Here is a 22765-nt window from a genome sequence, read left to right as displayed (position 1 = left end):
CACTCTAAAGAAATACTTAGCACCACAACAATAAGACAAAAGCCCAAGTAAAGTAAACATTCCAGAGGCCTCCAGAGGTTAAATAGGAATCTGGAAATAATTATCGTACTGCTAAAAAATAAATAACATATGGAAAATACAAGCAGTGGGGGAGGACTTCCTCTTCGTAAGCAGGATTTTATTCTTAAAAAAAATTTTTGACACAATAATATTTGACTGATATAACCTAAAAAGTAAAACAATACTATGATTATTGTTTGGTGTTAAGATTATTGTTTTCATAATCTACCTCTTATTGTTGAAAAGTTTTCCCTGTGTAATAAATGATGGTATTTAATATTTTATGTCCCACTTTTTATTATGTAAAATTATTCACATTGTTATATAAAATGATTTAATTTAATCTACAGAAGAAGATGGATTCACAAATATATAACCTTTCACCCAGTCAAGAAAATAGAAAAACTAGATTTATTCTATAGCCTCATTTTCTATCTTTCGCTCACTTTTATTATTTTCTGAGCTTCTTGAAGAAGGCGTCTAGACTATTACCACTTCCTCCCTTTGCCCTCCTCCCACAGCAGTCTGGTTTCTGTCCACACCACCTTACCAAAACCGCGCTCACCCAGAAATTGTTCTGGTCATTAAATCAGAGGGAAAATTCTTAGTTCTTAATTTACTTGGCCACTAAGAGCATTTAGCACCACTGACCACTTCTTGAAACTCTACAATCTTGGTGCTCCCCACACTACTTTTGTTCCAAATTTCTTCCTAATTATTTGGCCCTATTGTTCCTATCTCTTTTTCTCTTCCTTCCTCCATTATCTTTCCAGGTCGTTAATGTTATGATGTTTTCATCCAGTTGCCCGAGTAAGAACACTGGACATCACTTTTGCCTGATGATTTCCCTTCTGCCCTCATATTCGACTAATTCCAAATATATCTCCACTCTGTCCTCACATCCTTTCCCACCACTGCTATCTTAGTAAACACTCTCATTATCTCTCAGCAAGTGATTGTAAGAGTTTCCCAATTAGTCTCCTGCTTCCAGTCAGACCCCCCACATTCCATCCTTCATAACTGCCACCAGCACAATGGTACCCTATCACTTCCCATTAACAACCTCTCTGTGGTTTCCCATTAATTGCAAGATAAAGCCCAAGTTCTTTGGGATAGCTGACAGACCAGATTTCCCTTTCTAAAGTCCTTTCCTTTCCCCTGTGAACTGGCAAGGATCATTCATGGGCCACCGTTCCACAAAGCTGGTTCTTCTGGACTCTTTCCAACTTACTCTGAATAATCTTCTGCTCCCATAGCTTTTAGATCTCCAGCTCAAACCTCTCTTCTTAATGTTAAAACACTATATTCGACTTTTTATTGGACATCAGTAGGTATCCTGTATGTGTAAAACTTAGTCATCTTTCTCCCAAGACCTACTTCAGTCTTTGTTATTTAGGTGAATGGCACCACCTGATTGTCCTCTGCAGAAACTGGAGCCCTCCCTGTGTCCTCTTCTTTCTTATTTTCTGCTCAGCACAGTTGACTCTACTATCAGATATAATTGAAACTGATCCCCGCCCCCACCTACACTGTTGGTGCCCTAAGTGAGATGGGCACCATTCTCAGCCAGTTCCATATTCCACTTTGTTACCTCTGCCTCCATTATATCATGTGACTTCCTCAATCCACTACCCCTTCTCTTGCAGACAGAATCGTATTTCTAACCTCAAAACTTGAACACAGTTTTCCTCTGCTCAAAACCCTTCAACAGCTCCCCATGGTAAACAAGTAGTATCTAAATTTATTTGCATGGCCTTCACAAGCTTCTTCATGAGTTCTTGACTTGCTTTACAACTTCTACCACAAAGGTGGGAATGATTACACCTTTGCTCCTCTCTTCAGAAACCCATATTAATGGGGCTTTAGGAAATTAACTGTTTCAAAATTGGCCAGTGACTATCATTGTTGTTTGTGTCAACTGAATATGTAGTAACATGAAACTTGGAAAAGAAAATAGTGAGACCAGAAAATAATAGGGCTTTATATTTTGACTTACATGAGGAAAAGCTAGCAAACGGCCAGTAGCCCTTTCTGCATAGCTACTTAAAACAGGTAAAAAATATTAAAGCCTCATAAATGTAGGTTAATACATTTAAGAGCTACAGAAGTCTACTACTTTGCAATATAATTCAGGTCAAAAAAGACAATGTTCAAATTTTGTTTTGTTTGTTTTGTTTTTCCCTCAGTTAATTGTAAATTATTCCCCCAGAGTGAAAAATCTAAAATTGCATATAGGTTTTTTTTTTTTTTAGTTTTGGGTTTCTTTTGTTGTCAGGTTTTTGTTTTGTTTGTTTTTGCCCTAAGGATCCTTGAATTTTAACAGTTAAAATCTTTCCTCTTTTGCATTATCCTGTCTTCACTGGACATCACTTGAAACAAATTGCTATTTTTGAATCTTGGCAATACTCCAGGGACAACATTACCAGCAATGAAATTTCTTCCAAAAATCCAGAGAATGCAATGAAAGCCTAATCTGGGCTCAGTTAATTACATGTTTGTAAAACACTCTGCTGGGTGTTTTTTCCCCTCACGTATTTATTTTTAACACAAACATATACACTCTGCTGACTGCAGTGCAACCACAGTCACACCCTCTACAGGCCATGAGAGTTTACCTTCTGCATTTATTTATCAGCACTAAACAAGTGTTTACTGAACACCTGCATGACAGACCTGATTCCTACCCTCATGAAGCTTACATCTAATACATGGCATTTACTAAACTATGTTATTAGCTTTTGTTGTGTTAAATGTTCTCCTTGCATCACCTCCTTTAAACCTTCAGGTTCACCATAAGGAAGTGACTGTCATTATTGCCTTTATCATTGTTATTATTATTATGCAGACAAGAAGACAAAAATTTCAAATTATGAACAACTGACCAGCGTCTCAAGGGAGGAAGTGGTGTGTACATCTCAGAACTCAAAAATAGTCTTCCTTGCAAGCAGTGTTGGCCACATACACAGCCCTGGCCAATGAACTGCAAGAAATTTTTAGGTGATGTTTCTGGAAAAAGCTGGTTAAATAGTGCATGCATTAGCTGGCAAATGCCTTCCCATTCCCTTGGGCTTCTGTGTTCCTTCTGCTGAGACTGGACAAAAGCCTGACGTTTGGAGCTCAGATTGACGACGGAGAAAGACTACAGGAATGGTAAGAGGGTGACAATTTCAGACTGCCCCCCTCTTTTCAAGTGCACACCAGTTCATATCACCCCCTCCTGCAGTGTGGTTCCACATCACGCTAGAAGAGAGATCCAAGCCTCCTACCATACGAAGCCCAGCATGAATGGTTTCCTGTCTCCTGCCTGCCTCTCTGGACTCATCTCAACTGGCTTCTCTGCCTCTAATTACCAAGGCGAGGAGAGCATTCTTTCTGCTCTAGAACACACCAGTTAGGCTCCCCAGGGCCTTCATACCACTTGCTGCTCAGGACACTTAGGTCTTCTGCTTCTCTGTTGACTGACCCTTCTTGTCAGGCAGATCTCAGCTTCTTGTCACTACTTCAGAGAGCTCCCCTAATCACCTACTCTAAAGCAACTGCCAGGAATTCACACTCATATCCAGCTTGATTCTTTGTGCAGGACTTTTGACTATCCAATTTTTCTGTGTTTTTTACTGACTTGTGTGTTGTCTATATCACCTGCCCTATTTCCACCAAAATATGAACTTTCATTTGTACTAAACACCTCTGGCACCTAAATAATGCCTAAATAATAATGACTACATAGTCAAACACACCAAATATTTATCAGTGAATGAATAATATAATAAATGTCCTCCTATAAGATAAAAAGCATTCTAATCTGAAATCTCTAAATTTATCTCATGCAGGTTGTATAATTTATATTAAAAATCAGTATATTTCATCATATAAACTACTATTCCATATTTTTATCTCTTCAATTATCCTTCATTCTGATGATGTTGATGCCAGAATAATGAGAAGAGAACTCAGAGCTAGACCAAGAGTAATAATGAAATGAAAGACACAATGAAAGACAAATACATGTCAGACACATAGAAAAACAAACTTTAATGTTTTTTTAAGATTTTATTATGGGAGGAATCTCTACATTCTCATCTAATCTATATGATTCCCAACTGAAACTATAACATTTGGGTAACTGAGGAATTTAGAGTTTAAACCTTTTCTCCTAAGCATCTCCTCTGTGTCTTGGGTTGAATGAAGAACATGCAGCAAGTTCTAAGTTTTCTGGGGAGCTCTCTGATAGACACACATCAGGAGTCTGAACTGTTGAACACACTATTAAAATAATATAAAATAAAGGAGTCATTTCAGAGACCCCAAAAAAACAAATAAAATAGAGGCACGCATGTTGAGGATATAGTAAAACTGGCCAGTGCAGGTTCATGAAAGAAAATGAAACTTGACCTTATCTAATGTTAGCTGCAGGAATTTACAGCTCTTCTTATAAATCAGCAGGGAGTGCCAGCCAATGCCCAAATGCCAAGTCTGTTCTTGGCGTCTCTGGTCTTCCTTGTTCCCCTCATATAGCTGCTCTGATCCAAATAAGAAAGAAGACCAGTAGGCAACCGAACTGCTGAAAAAGCCAAATAACTCCTATATTTGCCCCATAAAAACTCTTTAGTCTATAAGCAAGGCAGAAGTAACTGCTCCTACAGACCCGAGTTTCCCATCTTACAGACCGAAACCTTTGCAATAAACTCCTCTTTCTCTTTTTTTCTTGGTGGATAGAATTTGGTTTTTGACAGAGAGAAGATGCCTTAAATGAAGTAATGACATCATAATTTTTGTGAATTAATGACTGTTATTTTATTATTTATTTCATGATCGTGTATTTTTAAAAGGCTGAAATGTCTTAAAAGTGGGACAAATGAAAACCTTAACTTCCTCCATCACATCAACCACTGTATACCTAAATTACATACTTTTTACTTTCCTTAATTTAGTTCACATTTATCCTGACTAAAATCTTACATATTCTCCTGATTTAACAACAAAAAATGCCTTTATAATAGCTCAACACTTTGTTAGCCATATGTAATATATCAATATTGTATAATTTAGTTTCTACTGGCATTCTTTCAATTATAGCTTTTCTCATTATTTTGTACTTAGTAGTACCTTCAAAATCCTTAACCCTTAAAAATATAAAATTTGACAACCAAAATTATTAGTGCTATTCTCTCATCTATTTTCTTCTAATTATTCTACCACAACCATCTGTCTAAGGCATCTTTGTCTGTTAGAAATATGTGAGCCTCAAATGTGAACCCATATGCAATTTTAAATTTTCTAAGAGTAAAAATAAAAAAAGATGAAATTAATCTTAATATTTTATTTAACTCAGTATAATCAAAATGTTATCATTTTAACATATAATAAAATTATTAATGAGATATTTTACATTCTTTGTTTCATACCAGACCTTTAAAATCTGGTATGTATTTCACACTTACATCTCAATAGGCCTAGACACATTTCAAGTGCTCACCATCTACATGTGGCCAGTGGCTTCTGTAGTGGATGGCACAGGTCTATCTTATACTTTCAACTCTCACAGAAAGCAAGCACAAAAAACAACAGTGTTCTAGCACCTGACACTGCTGTATTAGTAGTGGCAAAGCCTCTGGCATGAACCAGGCACACAGAGTCCCTATGCTACCAAACTAAGAAGCACCAAATGGTATTCTAAGAATTCTAAAATACACTGTATTCTGTGTGGGTGGTATGATCTGCAGCACAATTCCAGATACGACTCTATACACAGGCCCAACTTCCAACCAATTTTTCTGAGCCAAAATTCAGAGTATATAGAAGTATCTCTGGAGGTTGTAAGGCAGTTACATCCCTCCAGAATTTCACACTTTTGTCTTTAACACAGTCTAGTTTAAATTTTTGGTCATTAACAGGTTGTCTTTCACTCAAAAACATCTCTGTAATAGATAGTACCCAATTATTTTATTATTAGTTCCTAACCATAGGTGATTCACAGCTTGCTATTCATAACACAGCACAGGAACTACTGCCTCACTTGGTAACCAGGTACTGTGTTCTGTGGGGGCCCATGTATCAGAGGTTCAGCTGTGTGGCACCAACGTGCTTGTCATCTGATCCATCTATTCGTCAGTCATGAAGGCTCTTTTAACCAGCTCAGGTTAGGTGAGTTTGCACAAATTATTGTCTTTTTCAAAAAAATCAGACTTTGCTTCTTTAAGGTAAATACCTGATACTATCTAGTTCAATAGTTTTTACATATACTATACCCCTTGAACCACACTTCCTATTAAGAAAACAGAAAAAAAAACAACTAGAAATGCTTATACACAACAATTTCTACAAACCACATTAGTTTCAGCAAATGGGAAACAAACTCTCACGGTTCCCAGTTTGAAGAATGATTCTCATGTGCAGAGAAGCAAACCCTTGCAATGCCAAGTCCTCAGCCCACCTCTGTGTGTCCTGAGGAGAGGAACATGGGCTCTGACACAAGGAAACAAACTTGTACTTTTAATGTTCAGAATAATTCATATGAAAGTCTAACATCTTTATGTTAAATCACACTTATTGAAACTCATACTGAGTTATCTCTATGGAAAATAATTAGAAAGTGTCCCATATAATACAACACAAATCAGTGTCTGCGCATGTACTGAACACCTCCTTCATATGACAGGTAACCCTAGGTCTTGAAGACTCAAAGCACCTGAAGATGGGCATTGTTCAATATCCCTGGTGGCCTGAAGACTACCCATGAGTGTTTGGACAAGCTCAGTATCTGCCATTAGTAGGCTATGAACACGTTCACTGAAATACTTCTTTAACTTACCCATACATTGTATTGCTGTTTTTGCTGTGTTCCTCTGCACAAGAAAATAAAAGAAATATCCTGTAAGATAGATTAAGATACAGAAATGAGGAGAAAAAAACTGCAAAACCAGAATTCAACTCTGCAAGGCAATACAACCAAAATAGTGCAAGATGAAACACCCCCAGGTTTGGAATAAATGCTAAGTCTCGCTACATAATTATATTTTTTGCAAGTCTGGGCATGCATGTAGGTGTCTTGCAATTTAAAATGATGATGTAAAATGTAGCAGAATCCGATATTTTTAAAAGAGAAAACTGGAAAGGTTTTTACTTAGCTGGTCTGACTTCTCTGAGTTCTAAAATCTTCAAAGTCTAATTTGTTGAACACACCTAATCTGGTAGGTTCTTTAATTCAGATATTATGTAGAGAGTAAGGGATTTCTCGAGAAGGGTGGAACCAGAACTTGAGAATAAGACATCCATGGATGTTTGGCTGAGTCTTCTACCCTTAAATTCAAAGCCTTCCCCATACTTTCTCTAAATTCCTATGTTAGTCTCTAAAAAATCACAATTTTCCACTTCTGCATCTGCTGCCTCATTTCCACTGTTCTGATTTCCATAAAACACATCTGTTGGAGAGAAGGATCTTGTTAATTCATTCTACTGAAGATTCACTTGGTTCTCTTAAGAAGAGTCACATCACATAAATCAAAGTATCTCCACCATTTTTGTGACTTCACTGTCATGCTCCAGTGCCTCCCCAAAACCATCCCAACAAGCAACCCTGGGACCAAAGGAAAAATCGCCCGGGAAATGGTGCCTTTATTCCCTGAATTCTATTGAATACAATGCAGTCAGTGTGAGTGTATGTTCTTTACCCTAGGGTCTGAAGACAATTTTTCTTTTCTCTATACTAAAGAAATCATGAAAATTATGACTAAGAAAATGTAACTGTTAAGATTTACACTTCTCCTTATCCAGCTTCTAATCTTCCAAGACCCATACTGTTCTGTTCACGGGAATCTGTGCTTACCTTGCATCAGCCTCGCATCAAGGCCTCTTGACGATGCAAGGATTATCTGTCTCTGTGAACAAAATTTCTCAGAATTCGCTTTCTGTTCCATATTAGTAAATGATTCTATAAGGCTTTGCTTCTCTCTAGGATGCTTAACAAAATGCTGACAGCTGTTGTACTTGTCACCAAAAGGAGACATTTCTGTCTGCTTGCTCGGCCCTGTGGCTCTCTGTCTACAGCCCTGCTCTCTTATGTGACAGCAGTCTGTACCCTGTTGTGGGGTCCCTTATGCTGAAGCAAAGGGGAGCATTACATTTGTTCTCTTTTTTGCCTAAGAGTCAAAATAAAAAATAGATTCCTCCCATCCTGGCACTAGTATTTCTTCACAACACCACTAAGTATCTCTGCACAGCAGGTTTTCAGATGCAGTACTATCTAACCACTTAAACCTCCTACTTATGTAGATTCCCTTAAATCATAATAGTTTCTGTGTCGAATCCCACTTCAACATAAGGTCTGAAAATCAGTATAGATAAAACACACATTCTCATTATAGGTGTCCTATAACTTGCATTGCAAATATTTTTATCCTTGATAGAAATACAATGCAGTTTTATTTATTTATTTTCAAAGACTTTTTATTTATTTGACAGAGAGGGAGAGAGATAGCGAGAGAGGGAACACAAGCAGGGGGAGTGGGAAATGGAGAAGCAGGCTTCCTGAAGAGCAGGGAGCCCAATGAGGGGCTCGATCCCAGGACCCTGGGATCATGACCTAAGCTGAAGGCAGACACTCAAGGACTAAGCCACCCAGGAGCCCCTACAACACAGTTTTAAAGTGAAAAGGTATATTCTCTACGGGGTCTATGATTACATTTAGAGACCCAAAACTGAGGATATATCGTAATCTCAATATGATGAGCCAAATGTATTCTATAACAACAGTAAAAGACTAGGTGAAATGATCAATCTTATACTTAAGATGAAAAACCTTATGACGTCTCACTTGAGAAAATTCAAAGAATTGACACTTATGATATTTGCACACATGTATCTTCCTCGTTTACTTTATGGTAAAACCCTGTGTCACAGACATTCTTCCTTTTAAACCCCTGCACAAGCATAATGCCTTACAGACACTGAGTGACCGGAAACATGGTACTGAATGAATGAATGTGCACATTAGTTTATCATGGACCTGGGGATAAAAGTGAGAGATCGATTTGTTTATGGAACTGATCCTATGAAATGGACTAAAATTAAAAATCATACCATGATAAGGTAAATATATCCTCTTATTGAACTTAGCACTGGGCAAATATTGACCCTACTATTGGGAATGTATGTCAGAGAGGTCACAACTTTAACTTTAAATTCTAATTTTGTGGTTTTAGTGGTAAGAAAAAAACCGAGAAAATAATAGTCTGTTCATGGCAGAAGAGTACATGTTGGTAGAGAAGTAGTTCATGGTACTGCAATTAGCAAAAAAGAGTATGATAGGCCACAGACTAATTGTTGTCTTAACTAACTGTTGAGGTTGCTTATAACCTCAACCAGTGAGTCCTTGAGACCATAACTTCATACAAAATGATGATGATAACAATACTAATAATACTTTTCTATATATTCAGAGATCCTTAATTAAGAAATAATACACTTCTACCATTATGTTCTTCCAAAATCATAATGTACCCTATTTTATAAAGTTATGTTATTAAACAAAAGATTGCCAAATGTTTTAGGTTTTATTTTTGTCGTTGTTGCTGTTGTTGTTGTTGTTGTTGTTTTTGGAAAAAAGCTTTTTTTTTTTTTCTCATCCATTGATTCCACAGCTCACTACACTTAGAATTACCATAATAGTAGGATGTGGTGGTAGAAATATATGACTTCATCCTTTATAATCACCAGCATGGCATTTCCCGGAACAACACTACAGGATATCAGTGGGGCTGAGTCTCTCTTCTCGGATCTAATGTTTTTGTGCATCCTAGTCTGAAAATGCTGACTGCACCATAACCCTGACTGCCAACATTAAGCTTGTAAAACAGCAGAAGAGCAACAATAAAGCTGCTATTTGTGTTTTATGGAACTGCATAAAACCAAGAAAATAGCAGAGTATCCAAGGGTTGGGTTTTTAAATACTCCCCCATAGTCCTAGTCTTTGTCCCAACTCATATGGCAAAACCTCCAAATTTGTTTTCTTTCTTAAGCTGGCTATATTTCCAAGGAATACAATGAAATACTGATTGAAATCTGTCTATGCACATTCAAAACTTTGATCACTTGTCTAAATGGATGGCGTTCTTTTGATGATTCCCATGTTATACTATCATAATAGTATATATGATATTGTGGGAAATAGTCATAGGAAATGTTTTAGAAATTCAGCAGATGGCTTAACTAAGTAAGCATTCTCAATTATAAGTTAGTACAATTTTTAGCTGTAATGTTTTCCAGTACCTACGCTTAGCTTTATTTACATGCTTCATCGGTGCACAATACTGTAATGATACAGCTAAGCACTTGATTAACTTTTAAATGTTTACTTGTTTGAGGAAATGGTAAATAAAGTTAGAAATTTAATCCCCATCTCCCAAAATATCTCAAGGACTTTTAGTAACAGTCATTCTAATACTAATTTCTGCTATTGTAGATTAAAGATAGCTATATACAATCTTTACTGCTCCTCTCACTTAGAAGCAGAGTCTGATTCTCTTCCCCTTGAATGCAGTGTGAAGCAGTAACTTGCTTCACAGTGTTACCTCCTGAGCCTCTGAGGCTGATAGCAAGAAAGCCTGCAACATCCTCAGGCTTCTTAAAACTCATTCTGGGTTCCTGAGCTACTGTGTAAGAAATCTAGCTACACTGAGACCATGTGTTGGTGAGATCACTGCGCATGTCACAGCTGACAATCCAGCTGGTTCTAACCTTTCTTCCATTCTCAAGTGGCCAAAGTCTGAAGAGGCCAGACCAGTCTAAGTACCAGCTGGATACCCCCAGAAATCTTCTTTGATAACTTACAGAAAAAGAAGAATCACCCAACTGAGCCCTGTCCAAATTTCTGACCCACATGTATGAGACAGAATAAAATAGGGGTTGTTTTAAGCTTCTAAAGGAAAACTGATCTCTACTCAACATTTCTGACACCAAATGTGGTTTTATTTATATTTTTACCACACCAACCAATTCTCCAACTCTCCAGATACCAACTGGGTGTGCTACGATTCAATTAAATTCTTACACCAGCTATCCAGAATTAACACGGACCCCTCAGGTTAGGGGCACAAGACTTCCCCTCACTTTAGATGCCAATCACAAGTGCTGGGCCTCCTGTACTTCCAACTCAATGGCTTTAAGTTGAGGCTTCCCACAACTTCGTCCCCAGACTCAATAATTTGTATAAATATTCACAGAACTCAGGGAAATACTTGTATTTACCAGTTTATGAAGGTTCACCATGTAGTCATGATCCATTACTAATTCAATCCCCAGTCCTTCTCTCCTCCCTGGTGGATGGGGAGTGGGGCTGAACTGTCAAGCTTCTAATCATGATTTGATCCTTTTAGTGACCAGTCCCCATGCAGGAGCTTACCATAAGTTGTCCCAAGACTTGCAGAATTTACCAAGCAGTAACAAATTTAAAGGACAGACAGCATCATAAGGATGTCAGCATCTTATCCTGGGGCACAAGAGTACTTGATATTATTCTCATCTTTCATTACCATACGTTTATTAAAGGAATATTTTTTCACGATTTTTTATTTTATTTATTTGAGAAAGAGAGAGAGAGAGAGAGAGAGAGAGAGAACACCAGCAGAGGGCAGGGCAGACAAGGAGGTAAAAGCAGACTCCCTGTTGAGCAAGGAGGCAGATGTGGGGCTCCCAGGACCCCAGGATAATGACCTTGGATGAAGGCAGACACTTAAGCCACTGAGCCACCCAGGCACCCCTCAAGGACTATTTTGACATTAAAAAATAAAAAAGAAGAAGAAATATCTTTTCAGAGTAAACTATCCTTTAAAATGAGAGAAAAGACAGCTTTGTGAAGAACTTTTCACACTGTTATTCTCATTTTCCCAAACCAGAGAAAACAACGTGTTATCTTGGGGTGAGGAATTACCTCTTTAAAATTAAACACACCCAGGGGTTTCCATCAGGCATTCACTAAAAGGGGAGCTGAAGGTGCTGGGGATCATGGATTTTATTCAAAAGGTTTCCTTGTAGAGGGACCTGAGAAACAAAAGAAAATGACAATAGTCCCAAAGAGGTTCCTGAGGTTCCACCAAGAAATGGACTAGTTGTTCTTTTTAAAAGAAATGTTGGTTCACCCATTTCTACACAGGGTCTATTGGTCTTTCCCAGAGACGTGATTTGTTTGCCAAAGGAACCACAGAGGTCTGCAGGGTTAAAGTTGTCTGTCCTGAACTACCCAGAAGAAAAGTATACACAGAGACTCCCTAAGGTCAAACATCCCCTAACTCCCCTCTTTGACCCTTTGTACATTCCTCATTTAAAAGATCATAGACATGGTTTTAAAGGGAGTAAAAACAACTAATGAAAGGAAATACAACTGGATAAGTACACTAAGAGCTAGAGTAGATTAGTTTTAAAATCGCCCCAGTTTAAAATAAAAAGATTACTAGCGGTGTCTGGGTGGCTCAGTTGGTGATGCATGAGCCTTCAGCTCAGGTTATGGTCCCAGGGTCCGAGCATCAAGCTCCACAATGGGTTTAGTGCTCAGAGGGGGTCCTTCTTCTCCCTTTCCCTCTTCCTACTGCTCCCCTTGCTTATGCTCTTACCCTCTGTCAAATAAATAAATAAAATCTTCTACAAAAATAACATAAAAAGATTACTAAGCATGTAAGAGTATTTATTATAATAAAAGTTAACAAATGCTCTCTGTGCAGTTACTTCACAGGAAAAACTTCATAGCAATGGGCTCACAGCTAGGACTAATCATGAGCTGTCTACTTTCCTATCATGGCCACAGCCTCACACTGGAGACATGGACAGCATGCTCCAGTCACCGTGAATTCTTCAATTCCTCAAACATTCCATGACTTCAGTGCCTGAGCCCGGCAAATGCTGTGCCTCTTGGTCTGTCTTTTCTCTTCCTTGGAAGCAGGCAAATGTCTATTTATACTGCTCAGAAAGAATCACCTTTCTTGCTCACTATTCCTCCAGACATCATTTTTAGTGCTCTACTTACAACAGGTCCCTGGATTTAGCACTCCAGCCTCTGATGCAGGCTGCCTGATCACTGAGCCTCCATCTTACAGATGAGGAAATCTAGGAACAGAGAGATTCTTCACTTACCCAAGTTCTAGTAAGAGCACAAGCTAGCAGGAAACCTGTCAATGGAGTCTAAGCCCCTAGGAGTACCCTGTGCTCTAGAGCCCTCTGCAGAGACCTCATGATTCCCTCAAAACTCACCAGTGTTAATGACACTCACCAAAGCATTTCTAGAGATTCCATTTATGTAGTCCTACATACACTAAATCTTAAGCTTCTTGAAAAAAGCTGAATTTTGATTTATTTTTCTTTCCACATGTGATTCTACTACAAATAATTTACAAAAATCCAATAGAAAATACATACAAAGTGAATTAAGTGAAAATAATTCTGCAAAACTCAGACTATATCAATCACCTTTTTTCTTGACTAAGACACTTCTCTGTTTCCTTTTTAAAAAGTTTTCAAGGAACTATTCTTTTTTCTCAACGTGGGTTAACTTCTTAAAGAAAGAGCTCTATTTTTTAATGACTTTTAGCGCCTATCTCTGTAAGTAAGTGGTATACTGAAAGAATAAATGAAGCACTGTTTCTATTCATTTGTTTAGTCATTCATTTACTAGTCATTCATTTATTTAAAAAAAAAAACCGAATACTTCTTGAATATCTACATTTGCCAGCTATTACATTAGATAAGAGACAGAGTTCCTGGTCTCTAAGAAGTCACAGAAACACCAATGAACAGCTGATCTACAAGAATATATACGATATCTTGGCAGAAAAGGACACGGAAGTTGATGGAAGAACTCTAATGGTTTCGTGGACAACAGGTAATTGGACAAAAGGGCTATTGGTATGCAATTCCAATATGGAAAGAACAGTAAATACTCGTCTTTCTGCACTGCCTAGTTTCTCCCTGTCTTTGTGGAAGACTGACAGAGAAAGGTGTGTGCAGGTGGCACAGAGCCACTCAAAAGCTGCACTCCTGAAATGTGTAGTTCCTCACAAACAAGACATATCTGGCATAATAGAAATTTTACATGAGTCAAGATAAGCCTTAAAAAAAAGTACATAAGCCTTGGTGGATCCGAGTTCCAGTGGTGCCTTATAATACCAAGATTGATCTGCCCAGTTTTCATTTCTAAAACTCACTGCTTAGTGTTTTCTCTCCACTCTGAGGGCACAGTTTCTCCAAATGAGAGCTTTTGGGAGAGCAACATAAATGACTGGGAAAGTTATCTTGCATTTGTAAACACTGAGGAGACCACACATGAAATGGAGACACCAAATAATTAGTAAGACAGATCCTTTATTCAGACCTTGTTTAATACAACATTGATTCCATCTTCTGGCTCTCTAGTGTATTGAAATGGGGAAAAAAAATCCAGAAGGCATTCACTTTGAATATCATGGAAAGTTTTAAAGTGAAGAAAGAAAAACTTTATGTAATGCTATTTGGTTCTCTTATAACTTATATTCATGAACTGGTTCTGCAAATGCAACCATGGCATAAATCATCTGTGAATTAAAAGTTAACAAAACAAAACAATGAATGAAAACCCCCAGTGGATGCTCTGCTCTTTTCATAAGGCACAAGAAAAAGAAAACTATAAGGCATGAAAGAAGTTAGGCTTATAGATGTTTGGGGTTTTCCAATCACTTTATATTTTTGTGAAAGCAAATCTTCCTGATGGCTAGTTCCTGCCTCATGCTGACAGTTTACAAATAAGAATAGCAAGGTCCCATTTCAGAGCAGACAGTGTGGAGCCCTCCTCAAAACCATTTTTAAATTAAGAGTGACAGAGCTTCACAAGCATTCCTGGCAGTAAAGGATGAATATTAATGCTTGAAGAAAACAATAAACTAGATCTGCATCTATAGTCTTTTGCCTCCCCAACCTCCACTGTAAGAAGATAGGCCTCCTGCAGTTGGATGTTTTGTCTTTTTGATTTTTACACAGTACAGTAAGATAAACCTTGTCAACAAGACTTATCGTTCTATTGATATACTGCTTCATTCGAGAACATTATCCTCTGGATTCCTCCAAATCCAGACACATAAACATACATACATAATGTACGTTGAATAGAAAAACTTTTTATTCCAAATGTTATGGGAATGAGGAATTCCAAGTGAGATAAGATGGGATAACTTGAAGACTTCTATGTAAGAAATGCTGGCCTACTTTGTAAAACAGTTGTTTTTTTTGTTTGTTTGTTTTATTGAAGACCAATTAACATACAGTGTTATGTTACATTCAGGTGTACAATATACTGATTCAACAATTCTGGAGGTTTCTCACTGTTCATCAGGATAAGTCTACTCTTAATCCCTTCTATCTTTTTCACCCGAACCCCCACCCACCAGTTTGTTCTCTGTATTTAAGAGACAGATTTTGTCTCTTTTTTGTCTGTTCATTTGTTTTGTTTTTTAAACTCCACATATGAGTGAAATCATACTGTATTTGTTTTTCTCTGTGTGGCTTGCTTCATTTAGCATTATACCCTCTAGGTCCATCCGTGTTATTATAAATGGCAAGATTTCATTCTTTGTTATGACAAAATAATACCGTTATACACACATACACACACACACACACACACACACACACACACACACACATACATATTCTTTACCCAGTTGTTTTTAATTCCTCAAAGAATTTGGTTGCAACATGAGTGTTATCAGGAGCTGATTCCCGCATCCAATACATCATGTTCAATTTGAGTTTTTATAGCAGGGAGATCTTCAACTAGATGGAAACCAAAAGATTTGCTTTCTAGATTTAAAGCTGTTTGTTTTTGGAATGTTTCTCCTTCCCTCTGGATATATAGTTTCATTTTAACTTCAGGGAGAAGGTTCTTAAAAAATTCCCATCAGGCTTTGAATAACAGCTTCAAATTTGTCCAACTTCTGGCTCTAGAGCTACCTAAGTCTTTTCAACTATCTTGTCAGGTTTTAGCCATAAGAAACAGTAAACATTCCCAGAAGGACTGAATAACCTCATTGATGAAAGAGGCTCCCCAAAGAAGATTCAAAAGATATTATCCTCCCTATATCTAGAACCACTCCCAAAGATACACAAAGAAAGAAAGAAAGAACTAGACAACCTCCTGGGAGGTGGAAACACTCAGCAGAATCTTAGCTACAAATGGGGGTGCAAGCCATATCTCTGTGGAGCCGTACTTAGCCACAAATGGAGTGCAATGTACATTTCTGTCCGGTTATATATGGGTTCCCCAACCTCACAGCTAAACTGCCTACACATGTAAGAACAGATGACCCCAGTGCCCTAGGCAGGCAGAAAGCCAAGCCAAGTTCCCAGAGCACAAAACGAAACAAGAAAGAACGTGATGAGCACTGAGTGTTATGTACAGCTAATGAAACATTGAACACTATATCAAAAACTAATAATGTAGCACATGTTGGTTAATTGAATTTAAGTTAAAAGAAAAAAAAGAAAGAAATCCTTGTACCTGGGAGAAAATGATCGACAACCCATAAGTATCTCAAAATCAACTTAACAAGAGTCTGGATTTGAAAAGGAATCAGCAACATGAAATGTCATCCTCCTCTCTTCACAGAAGAGATGTGAGACAGCTGATGCTGGTAAGAATTCTCAACCTTTGCTGGCTTCTGTTAATTTTCTGCAGGCTCCCAAATAAATGGGGTTTTTGGTATATCTACCAGAATTTGGCAAGGTCTTCTGCCATTGATGTTAATTTCAGTTTCTGCTGGGCTGTTAAAGGGAATAACTGGTAGTGATTTACCAGAGAATCCCTCAGAGTCTTGCCAGTGCTGGGAAGCACCTATGTAGGGCCCACTTTCCAGGGCACATATGGGGTCATCTGAGTTGGTGTGGAAGGATTTGACAAAATCTTTGAGGATATTCTGACTGCAAATGAGACATCAGTTTCTGGTCTAGCATATTAATGATGGGCCGCCAGAAGGATACAGTGCAGGGGTCCCAGGTGTCTTAGGTTTCTGGCTCTGGAGCTGTTGCAGTTGTAAGGACATCTGATGACAGACTTTTGTTTACAGTTTATAGTCTTTTCAGAGTGGTCTGAGTATTCTGGTAAAAGAAGGTAAAGGGGAAGGAAGAGTAGGAGCCACATCAGTGCTTTGTTTGAGGTACCTTTTGTTTCCTTAATTTTTTATAAAGCTTTTGCAATGCATCTTTCAGTAAAGCTATTTGGCTTCTGAGATTTCCATTAATAACAGAGCCTATGATTCCCTCATGAGAATATTTCTGATGGCTTTTAATAGTCTAATTGAGATTTAGATTTAGATTTGATGGTCAAAACTGTACAACTTCTTAACTATTTCTCCAAGTCCCCAAGTTGAGTCTCAGTGAGTTCCCCCAATACAGAATTGCAGTTTCTGGTTTTTAGTACTTTTAAGGCTGCCACCTGCTGTAGACCCTAACATAACTATTCCAGAGCCTTTTCAGGACCCCAGAATTTTCTGAGGATTTTTTCTTTTTAAGATTTTATTTATTTGAGAGAGGGAGAGAGAGAGAGAAATTGCACGCAAGCATGAGCAGGGGAAGGGGCAGCGGGAGAGCAGACTCTCTGCTGAGCAGGGAGCCTGATAGGGGGCTCCATCCCAGGACTCTGAGATGATGACCTGAGCTGAAGGCAGACACTTAGCTTAACTGACTGAGCCACCCAGGCACTCCTTTTCTGGGGATTTGAATAAACCTTAGAACCTTTCTGGAGTCTTGAGAAACAAACTTTCTGGGAATTTTAACAAATTCCAGAACCTTTTCAGGAAACAGAACCATCATAGAAACTAACAAACCCCAGAAAGGGGTCCCAGAACCTTTCTGAGAACTATATATGTATACACACACACACATATACACATATATATGCTTATATATCACTCATATTATTATACATATATATTGTCATATGTATACACATGTATATTTTAAATAATATCAGTTTGGATCAGGGAGCTGCACACAAGGGAGCAGAGCTCCGGTCTGAGAGGGACTTACACATGGCCTCTGGTAAGGCCAAGGAATGTTGATCTCGAGGGTTTTAGCAGGTGCCTCACCTGTGCGTCTCCTTGTCCCAGAGCCTGCTCACAGTCAGCTTCAGATCTCATTCTCCATCACCAAAAACTGTTAAAAGAATGATGAAGATGATTTAGTCGATGTAAACTTTATTTAACACTCCAGGAAGTGGGAAGTCTCTGTTTTCAGGGGTCCTAGGAACAGCAAATGGGGCTAAGACAAGAAGTTTTTTAAGATAGGGAATAAAGACAGGAGACAAATGGAGAGCATCTGATTGGCTTGGGCCACAAACTCAACTTTGTTTGAGTGAGCAGACCCAGAATTGCCCTGCTGTTTGGGGACTGACTGAAGGCATACACCACAGATTTACTGTGTAAATGCAGGCCATTTACAGGGACTCAAAATCATCTAAGTTGTTGGTTTGCTGACGCAGCACCATGGGTAGGAGCTGCACCATCTTGGGCCTAGAAAGTTATTTCAGAACTTGTTAAAAGATAAACTTTGGCATACAAAAAATTTAAGTTTAAGCAAGACCAAGAGAAGTTAGATGTACAGGGGAAAGGCATACATGGAGAAAATGCAAAAGCAGAGAAAGGAATCATTTGATTGGCTGGAGTTTAAAGCCCAGTTATCTTTTCATGACTGGTTGCCCTTAGTGTTTTGCTTTTGTAACATAAAGGCATTTACAGGCTTAGAGTGTGGCCTGCTCATGTGGGCTCCCCCCGCATGAGCGACAGCTCAATCTGATGGCCTCCTGGTATAGCTAATCTAACAGGCATAAACAGCAACAGGCACCTGACAATATCAGGCTCTTGGGGAAGAGCAGCTATTTTTACTGTCACTTTGCTAATGTTAGTGTCATCATCAATAGCAGTAGCATCTACCTGGAGGTAAACCAAGTTTTTTCTCTACCTGTGCATTAAACACAGTGAAAAACAGGAGGAGGGTTATTTCAGAAAGTCTCGGACAACCCAGTTTCCAGCCTGGCTCTGCCATTATTTGTATGGCCCAGGAAAGTGGCTTAATCCTTCAAATCTCCTATTTAAAATGAGAGTAATAGCTACATTTATTCTATAGGATTTGGGGAAGCTTATAAAGAAGACTTCAGGTACAGTTCTTAATATCATTTCTGGCTCATAATAAAGTGCTCAAATGGTATTAACAATTATCAACATTATGACATTTTATCATTTAGTCCCAATGAAGGACCATCCTGGCAAGACAATCCTAAATGTCTGATCCATTAGGAGGGGGAAATTATATATTTAAAAAGGTCATTTTAAATCTATTACAAAAAAAAAAAAAAAAAAAGACCAAAACCAATAAAATATGAATGGGTGGGCAGAAAAAGACACAAACATGCTCTGAATATATTGAGAGGTAATAGGAAAGACTTAAGAATGAATGTCCTTATTTTATTTAACAACGTTTTATTATACTCACTAAGGGCCAGGCACTATTGTAAGCGCTTAACAGAAATTAATTTATATAACCCTAATAATCCTACAAGGGAGGTACTATTTGTGTCCCAAGTTTACAGATAAGGAAGGTCAAAGTTAAGTAGTGTATCCCCAGTCACACAACCAGCCAGTAGCAGAGCCAAGACATGAAGCCAGATAAGTGCTCCAGCATCTGTGCATTTATTCCCTTAATTATTCAAAGAAGCTTCTCTTACATACCAATTTTTAAAAGACCAGTGCAGGGGGGCCTGGCTGGCTCTGTTAGTAGAGCATTGATCTTGGGGTCATGAGTTTGAGCATCATGTTGGATATGGAGCCTACTTTTAAAAAAATAAAATAGGAAAAAAAAAAAAAGAAAAAATCAACACAAAAGCACTGCAAGGGGACTTAGGAAAAAGACAAAACTGAAGTCTAGTATCAGTCACTGACTCTGGGGAAGGTATGGGCGCTAGGGTTAATGGTAGGCCAAGAACCCAATAAACAAGGCTTGAATAATTCCAGTGTGAGGATGACAAAAGTGTATGATCTTACTAGTAAAACATGAAATAAATGCAGAAAGTTAACTGGAGATTTAAATCACATGATAAAGGCCTTAAGAGGTAGTAAGATTCTATTTTCTCCCCATATGCCATTTTGGCCCTAGGAATCCAAGAGTATCAGAGTTGGCACACACTCAAAGATGATGACTAAACATGTCATTTTGGAGAAAAAGCACACCATGTCTCCATTCTGGGGTGATGATGGAGTAGATTTTACCAGTTGTTGATAGAAAGAAGACTGTGTTTGCAAAACACTCTGGCCCTACCTTCCTAACACACCAACATCAAATTATACACACATTCCACTTTGAGCTCTCCAGCCCTGCTACTGTCACAATTTGACCTTGACTATTTACTGAAGGAAACAAGTAAGACAACAATGCAGAACATAACCATTTTTCCTCTAGACTTTCCTGTAAACATTTTACAACTTCGTGCAGTTGTTGACTAAAGGAGAATTATTTGGATCTTGGCCAAGATAAATCCCTGGGGCATGATGACTTATTCACTAGCTATCATGTTAAGTTCAGAACCACTGAAATTGTCACCAGCTAGACCCCAGGACCTCACCTTGACTGCCTACCTGCTTATACTCACCAACCTTTATCCCACATTCTTTCTTGAGCTCTTCTCTCCAGTTTATCTCTTAACTCAAACAAATGGAAAGCAAAATCTCCCCTCACGTGAGCAACTGCCCTGACAAGACCTCCAGCTAGTCCAGACCACCCTGACCAGTTTGAGCTTAATCTCTGACTCATGCCTGTGCAGATGGAGCATAGCATGACCTCTAGAGTGACTGATGACCACATTTAACTCATTATAATACTAAAATCTCTACCCAAGGAAGAGCACACATACAATGCATGTGTAGGCACGTTTCCTTAAGACATGCATGATCTCATGCCCACCTCTACATACAATGACAAGGCTCCCCTAATCCTAAACAAAGGAACCCAACCACCCTTGCTCAAAGAGTCAGGACATTGGAAGTTGCCCCCATGATCTCCTTACTTGCTGCAAATAAATTTTATCTTGTGTGACACCCCTACCTGGTGTACCTCTGTCTCACCAAGGAGCAAATTCATGTTGATTTCTTTACAAAATGTACCTCTATCACCTTCCATGAGATGAGCTCCAAAAGTAACAGTTAAATACAACTCCTGTTGTATTATGCTTATGTGAGATTATTCTTCTGGTAAAAATTCAGTGTATAGACATGAGTATAAATATTAATATAGATGGTAGATTTGGCAATGTGCATCCAAAAGACTTAAAATTTTGCTTATAGTTTGATGTAGAATTCTCAACTTCATAACAATTTTAAGGATGTACACAAAATTTTGTGTAAGGATCTTTATTGTATGAGTGTTCATGAAAATTCATGGCATCAAAAATAAATTAAGTATCCAATGACAAGAGACAGTAATTTATAATATAGTCACCAAATGTAATAAAATGCCCTCATTAATTAGACATTACAAAGAAATATTTAAGAACAATGACATGCAGAATGATTCTTAGTGCATTGCATTTATCAAGTAAAAGTACATAGAAAAAAGAAATAAAGTCTAAAACATAAGGGATAACTGATTTTCATTTTTACACTTTTATTTACTTTCATTTTCTAAATTTGTTTCAGTGAACTTTTACAAGAAAAGAAAAATTTCCTGAGAACACACTATCTCCATGAGGGCTCTGCTCCCTGCTTAACCTCTGGAGTGATACCCCAGTGGAGAAGACTTCTCAAAGTTTCAATTTTGTGCTCCACTGCTCTATGGCTCACCAGGAGCCAGCCCCTCTACCAAGGTCTATCTTCCCATATACCGCCTCAGATTCACTTCTCCACATGTCCAACCTTCCAGAAACTGCTCGCTTTTCTGTTCCTAGAATTGCTGCTCTTCTCTTCAATCTCCTGTGAGTTTTTAGATGTTCAGAATGGCTTAATAACTATCAAGCTGAACTCCTGGAACCTGAGGATATTTAGGTGTCCTACTCCTCCATCATCTTGCTCCTCCTCTCTGGAATTCATTTCTTAAAGAAGAGCATGAGAAGGCATGGTAGTACCTTACATAAATATTACTACATAAAAGAAATCAACCTAAAGAGCTGTGTATTGTATTATTACAACTCTATGACATCCTGGGAATAAAAAATTATGGAGACAATAAAAAATCATTGGTTTTCATGGGTTGGGAGGAAAGAAGGATGTATATCCAGAGTGCAGAGGATTTGCAGGCTGGCAACACTACTGTGTCTGAGACTATGATGCCAGATACCTTTCATTATCTATCTGTCAAAACCCATCAAATGTATGACCTGAGTGAAATCTAATATAAAGTACTGACCCTGAGTGATAAGGTTGTGTCAGGATAGGTTTACCATTTTGAGAAATGTACCATAAACTATGGCATGTTGATAGTGTGGGAGGCTGTGCATGTGTGGAGGTGAAGGGCAAATTGGGACTCTGTATATTCTGCTTGATTTTTCTGTGAACTGAACACTTCTCTAAAACAATAAAGGCTATTAAAAAAAAAAGAAAATTTTCAATTTTTTTTAATATAAAAAATTTTTCCTATTCCTGGGAGTTCCAAAAGGATGAGCTCAGAATCACCAGAACTTAATGCTGGTAAGTAGAGATTGGGCTGAACA

General features: G+C 38.1%; 1 long non-coding RNA gene across 1 annotated transcript in view; it reads right to left on the bottom strand.

Annotated features, from left to right (window-relative positions):
- Positions 1-17010: 17010 nt before the first annotated feature.
- LOC309859507 overlaps positions 17011-22765 on the bottom strand; it is a 30819-nt gene continuing 25064 nt past the window's right edge. Inside the window, exons 2-3 of the long non-coding RNA XR_014308738.1 lie at positions 18159-18225; positions 17011-17169 (exon numbers count right to left, since the gene is read on the bottom strand). This is a non-coding gene — a long non-coding RNA (uncharacterized lncRNA). The remainder of the gene's footprint in view (positions 17170-18158; positions 18226-22765) is intronic.

The sequence above is a fragment of the Mustela nivalis genome (genome assembly GCF_964662115.1).
Source record: "Mustela nivalis genome assembly, chromosome: 2".
Taxonomy (NCBI): domain Eukaryota; kingdom Metazoa; phylum Chordata; class Mammalia; order Carnivora; family Mustelidae; genus Mustela; species Mustela nivalis.
This window is presented reverse-complemented; position numbering and strand designations above follow the sequence as displayed.